Source organism: Convolutriloba macropyga, chromosome 5 (genome assembly GCF_964194025.1).
Source record: "Convolutriloba macropyga chromosome 5, txConMacr16.3, whole genome shotgun sequence".
Classification (NCBI taxonomy): Eukaryota; Metazoa; Xenacoelomorpha; order Acoela; family Convolutidae; genus Convolutriloba; species Convolutriloba macropyga.
The window spans coordinates 19,038,297-19,045,428 of record NC_134472.1 but is presented as its reverse complement, the minus strand read 5'-3'; positions in this window follow the sequence as shown (position 1 = coordinate 19,045,428).

The following is a 7,132-nucleotide window of genomic DNA, read 5'->3' as shown; positions in this document are numbered from 1 at the left end:
GTGTGTGTGTCGCAGATTGCTTTGAAGAATCAGATTTTTGTTCCTGCGTTTTGTTGTGTTCATAGAAACCATGTTCAGTTTTATTAAAAAAAACAGGTGGAAAAATAATGAAACACGGGAGCTCTAGGCTGAGCAGAACACCAGATATGTTTGTGAAAGTCAGTTTGGCTTTAAAAATTATAGGAAAACTTATTCAACAACTAAAACCAGTCTGCATAACCATTTTAAATCAGAGTTGGTAAAACTGAAAGTAGGAATTTTGAAAAAGTGAAAATTATCATTTTTGAATTGCTGATCAGTAATATTTCTATATCCGAGCAAATTAAGTCTCACTCTTCTCAGTTACTTTTGTGTATATAAATTATTTGTCTCAAGCGATTACTGTTCGTTTGAGATTATCTTTCAATTTTAAATGATCAGAATCAAACATTTGTCTAATCAATAAGATTTACTGAGACTTACCAGATTTTAGACTTTTAAGTTTTAATATCATATGGTCGCATAGAGAAAAGGGGCAAACCATTTACGCGTTGTTTTAATTGATATTTGCAGAACCTTAAGATCATACCGAGTACCCCCGCAGAACTTTTCACCGCGTAAAATTTTCTGATGCTCATTCGGATTATTAGTTTGATTAAAACTTAGAAGTAATTAACATTTTCAACACAAATTCTGATATCGATTTCATGTTTAAATTCACAAAATATTACTCTTTTACTTGTATTATAATCACAGTTATGATTAATTCGTATTCTAAAACATGACAAACTGTTTACTTCATAACTGAAACAATTGTATGTATTTCGCTTCAATCTGACAAAAACCTTATTCAATCGATAATGATATCTTTTATGCAAGATTTTTTAATACAATGAGCAAGTGATTTGATATGCAGCTCTTTGATATGCATTGATATGCTTTCTTTCATCTATGCAGCTTTAAAAAAATACTTTTAAAAAAGGGCGACATCAGAGGGGAAAATTTTGTTTTGTCTGATAGCAATGTTTAGGTGACTATATCCTTTTCCTCGAAGGATTATTTGTTTAACTATGATTGAACGTAAAAACTTTTTTGTTTATGTTCTGGTTGGTAATCTCATATCTTGTTGTTGCTCTTCATATTTAACGTTTCTTTAGCTCATCTGCCAATTTGGAAGCAAACGTGGCTGAGAGGCTTTAATTTTTTTTCAAGTTTGCAAACATGTATTTTATTCTCATTATAATCTTAAGGTTAAATATCCACATGCTTTCAATTGTCAAAAAAATCACAGTATCAGTATTTGTTTTATTATAATAATCTTAACTTCTAACTTGAAACTTATTTTATGAAACTAATGTTTGAATAACACATTAATTTATGAAACTATTGTTTGAATAACATATCTCTTCTAGTAAATTTGTTCAAAGCAGTGTAACAATAGAGCTGTGGTTAATTCGCAAAATGATGAATAAAGGTACAATACTATTTCATTGTTGCAACAAAGCTCAATCATATTGAACAATTATCCCAAATCTTCTTTAAGTATACCTATTCCTTATTTATATATTCTTTATCATCCTTACGGTTCATCCCGGGTCGAGGTTTGGTCGAAAAATTATGTAAGAATTGCGGTGAATAGCGGTGAAAAAAATAATTTTCACCGAAAAGCGCCCGCATCATTTTGCGATGAATGCGTTGAATTTGTGTAAGATTAGCGGTGAATTTTATATTTTCACTGCTTAAGCGGTGAAGAAAATAATTAACCGCTAGCAACGGGAAGCGGTGAAAATAAAAATTTCACCGCAAAAAACCCCAAAATCTTAGAAAATTCATGCAAAAAATATACAGTGATTTTCAGTTGTGAATTTTCTTAAGATTTGCTATTCTTAGCGTATTTTTTCACCGCAAAAATATTTGCTATTCTCACCGCAAAAATATTTCTTTTTCACCGCATTCATCGCACTCAACGCCAAAAATCGCAATTCTTACATCTTTTCACCGCATTCACCGCAAATCTTACATTTTAATCGATTTTTAGAGTTGACGCCTCGACCCTGGATTAACCATAAATAGATTATTATTTAACTGTGCCTGGTTTCTTTAATCACTCTCTAAATTTATAAGTTTTAGTTACAGTTTATGTGTACAGTAAATGCTTTATAATTATTATTCATTCTTTTGTTTCCATCCGGAACAATATATTTATTTTCTCATTTTACGAAAAAAACGCATGATCCCATTTTGCCTCTTTATACCCGGGTTCAGGTTTATCGGTAAATTTTTGTCAGAAATGCAGTGAAAAAAACTTTCACCGCGTATTTCTAACATCTTTTTGCGGTGAATGCGGTGAATCGCGCTGAATTATTTATTTTCACCTCGTTCTCAGTATTTGTACAAATTAGAACCTTCCATATAGGGTTCGAACCTCTTACCTGCTGCTTACCTTCAACTTCTTATTCCACAGCGCGGTTATTTTCGCGGTGAATTTTTTGTAAGAAAAGCGGAGAAAAGCTATGAATTTTTTTTCTCAGCATTCACCGCTTTCACTGCATTTTTTACAGTAATTAGCCGCAAGGTCGATGCGGTGAATATTTGTAAGAAATGCGGTGATTTTCGCGATGAATTTTTGTAAGGAATGCAGTGAAATGCGGTGATTTTTTTTACCTAACTCACTACAATCACCGCATTTCCTACAAAAATTCACCCAAAGACCTCAGCCCGGGTAGCAACTTGCGAAAAAGTTAGGATTCTAAGAAAAACTCTATTGAAGTAATCGGAATGAGCTTTATACTTGTCGAAACGATGACTACTTTTCTTTTAAAACAATCTTTTGATTTATATGTTCTCAAGAATTAAAAAGAATTGAAGTTCACGGCTTATATAAAAATACATCTAATTGATTGTTGGTTTTTAATTGATTTTGCACTACAAATTTTACGTGATCAGAGAAAGAGCAATTATTTAAAGAAAATTGTAATTAATATTCAAATTGCGATTTAAAATGTAATGTAAATAAAAAAGATAACTTTAATCAAGAAGGAAGTTTTTCAACATTTTCAAAAGTACAAGTGATAAAAACCATCTTTTAAATGATAAATTTTAAATAAGTTGACAATCTACATTTCATTCGACAGCATTTCCAACATTTCGTGTTCCAACATTTTTTCAAATTGGGGAAATATATATGCTAGGCTGTCTTTTTCTCTTCGAAGCTTTGAAAAAATATCTTTTATTTTGTTTGTTTCTCAAGGTAGTCTGCTGGTTACCACTTAAAGCACGAACCAAATTTTTGTATCAAGAAAATTTTATGAAATATCGAATACTTAGGGAAATTTGGATCTCTCAAAAAATCAACAATCAAACTTGAAATAATTGTGAAACTAAAAGCGGAAAAATGTTTCTTTTTCTGTTTTCTAGCAACTAACTGCAAGCAACTCTTCTGATTTCAGCAGAATTAACCAATTAAGTTTTCTCAAATCATTGCAGACATTGAAAAAAAACTTATGAAATAAACATCAAAAGAGCCAAAAAAAGGTAGTGAAAAGTAAAGATAGAAGCCTTTTTTAAACATTTTATTTACCTTCGTTATATCGTCTGAGCAGATCGAAAAAAAAATAAACTTCTCTGAAAGAATGCAGTCAGTACATAAGATTTTGAGAATTAGAGATATTTTGGATCGCCGAGTTGAAAAATTCAATACATATTTAATGCAATTTTTTTGAAAGTTTCAAGAAATGTATTTTTTACTTCTCTGTATCTTGAAGTTGGTCGTAAAACTTAAAAGAATGCAGTATATAAGATTTTGAGAATTACAGAATTTTTAGATGGCCGAATTGAAAAATTCAATACAAAATTAATACTATTTTTTTGAAAGTTTAAGAAAATTATTTTTGCTTCTCTGTACTTTGAAGTTGGAGTTTAAACTGAACTTTTCCAGTCTTTGGGTGGTTCTGTCGAAAAAAAACACCCAGATAGTTGTTTCGTTATCAAACTCCTCATATGAAGACCAAGCTTTTGTTTTGAAAGAAAAAGTGGGAACTTTATTTTGATTTCAGTTTACAAAAAAACTTTAGCTTCTTCGCTATTATATGCGATCCTTTAAAGTATAGATTTTCACGTTGTTTTACACCTTGCTAACAAAAGGAGGAGGAGTGAGAAAACGGTCCCAATAATTGAAAGATTTCAAATACTATTTAATTTTTGCAACAAAATGAAGTTTTGAATATGATTAAAATTGAACTTTTTTTAATCCAGTCGGTAAAAAACACATCTGATCTGCAACATTTTAAGAAAGAGTTTGGCGTTTATGCTCATAAGACATCAAAAATTGATTTCAAACTATTCCGTCAATTTTAGCTTTACCGATATATTACCTCAAAAAGAGTCTTGTAAGTTATGCGTGTGAAAAACAAGCAAAAGAATTTAATTGTGAGAGAATTTGTTCCTGTAAATATTAGACACAAATGGAAGCAGAGAGCAGCAACTGCCAGAAGTCTCAGAAATTTAGAAAAAAATTTGTTTTACATTTGCTACAAATTGTAGCTTCAATTAACTCAAAAGCCAATGCGCTGTATTTTCAATTTTCTCTCATAATATGTCAAGGAAATTTTGAAAAACCAATGGTTTATTATGCTCACAAAAATGATAAACCTTTTCTAAAAGCTTCCTAATGTTTTTAATTATACGATGTTTTTTATGTGTTGTTTTTTTTGGGTTTTTTTCTGTGTTTTTGTGTTAAGTATCTATGTATCATAAGGTGAACACTAGTTTTTCGAAAATGTGGTGAAGACTTTCCGTTTTTGTCGAAAAAAGATGTTATATGTTTTGGTTCAAAGAGTACAAATAATTTTTTTCAAGGCATATAAGTTGGTTTCGGATACCCACAACGCTTTTTCTGATTATTTTAAAAGCTCTTTTCGAAACATTGAGAGGTATATAAGAACATTCTGTGCTATGTACAGACTCGCAGGAGCCCTCTTTTGTTACTGTATAAGTATGATTACCGTTGTCTTCAATTCTTGATAAAAAATTAAAATGAGTGTTTTTGTTAATCCATCGATAATCAGTCATTCTTGTATCTTGTATATTTGCCAGTAGTATAATTTCGCTTCAGAAATCTAAGTAATGATACAATCTATTTTTTAACATCAAAGTAAGTTCTGCCATCAACACTTTATTTTATTTCCGTATTGCTTTATCAGCTTTTAGAATAATTTTAATAAAAACATTAACATGGTCTCAAATCTAAAGCCATGGCCAATTCGGCTGGTTCACAATTAGATGGCTCTCATTTGAACGTTTCGTTGGGGAGAAGATTTAAACCCAGTTCTGAACCGTCAAAAGAAAACTTTTTCCAGGTTTTTGAAACTGATACTTATATTCAGTAACATCAAACACAAAATCGGCAAAATTGTAATGCAACTAAAGTGAACTTTTTCAATGGGTTATCTCCTCCCAAAATGAGCACTTGTTAATTATTTTGTTTTCTTAATTCCTTTTTTATTTCATGAAAAATTAAGTTATCAGCCATTAATATCACTTTAAAACTGGACTTTGATGCGCGGAGCTCCATGCACAATTTGAGGAGAGCTTTTATAAAAACGACGTAAACAAGTCTTGTTTGATACCGTTTGAGGTGGTTGTTGCGTTTTCCGGTAGGTTGTTGCATGTTCATTGATTTTTTTGTGTTTCGTTCTTCCAACAGGGCATATGCGAGGACATTATTTGTATTATTCGATTCTTTTAATAGGTCGCTTTGTATTTCTGAGTTATTCATGTTTTGTATGAGAAAATATTTCACTAAATCTTCTTCTGCTGTTCTCAGACAATATATTGCTGCGGCAGCTTTTCATCTTGCAAATAAAGATATTTTTTGCTATCAGGCTGTTAACATTTGAATAACAAGAACCTGTCATATATTGTAATTTAAGGCCTTATAAAAATTGTAGTGAGCTCATGGAACTGTTGGAAGGTTGAAATGGAGTCATTTCGTGATTGGTGGTGGGCCTGGTGGCAGATCCGATGTCCTTTGGATTCCGAGCATAACCCTAGATCTTGCAAGATTCTTGCAAATAACGGTTATCTGCTAAGATCTTGTAAGAGTCTTGCAAATAACGGTTATCTGCTAAGAGACAAGATTGCAACGGTTATCTGTTAAGACTCTTACAAGATTCTTAGCAGATAAACGTCTTAAATAATTTATCCGGAATTTCAGAGATTTTGAGAGAAATTTATGTTTTGTACAAAGTTCGACAGTTCCTGACTTGGAGCATCATAAAGAAACTTAGTTTCTTTAAAATTTGTTTTACAAGGTTTTACATTCCCCTATTTTGGTTCTTTTGAAGACACTTTTTTCTCTTAGATTTTCATTGATGAAACTAGCTAGTTAATATTTAACAGAGACGACTCGATCAATGTGACAAGGAAATATAGCTGAATATACTGTTTTTGAAAAAAACTATGAAATCAAATTTTTGGTGCAAACTTTTTTGTAATTAATTGTTTTTAATTGTTGTAATTATGATTCTCAACACAACGAATTGCGCAGGAGAATTTCTCAAAAGCTTTTTCTTTTTAATTTAAAGATAAACAACGGTATTTCAGTTCCGGAAAATTTTTAGTACCCCTCAAGATGAAATTGGATGCGAAAACAAACAAAATAGAAATCTAAAAAGTGACGACACAGAAAACTGTTTTTAAGTATTCAAAACTCTTCAAATAAACATCCCGTCTTTTGTTCAATTGATGAAAGTAGCCTTACTATTTTGGTTTTGTAATTTTGACCTAGAAATTTACATCAATATATTGTTTTTAATGAGGCTGTTAAATCAAGTTTGTGGGGTAAAGTGGATCAAAACGAAATTCGGACGTTTCGTTCATATATAAATGGTAGATATTGCGCCTAGATCAAGTAATTTATCGCAGAAATAAGTTCAGTTAATAGGCATTAACTGTTTTTGAAAGTAACCGCAATAACAAAACCACAAAACAGGTCTGCTAAAAAAAATAGTTTCCTTTTATTTTTTTTTCTATGTGCATTTTCTTATCAAGATTTGGCGCTTTTTATGGTGTAGTCAAACTAACTCCACGTTTTTGCGTAGGTAAAAATTTTGCTTTGAGATGCAGTGAGTTTTCTGCTGTTAACAGATTCACA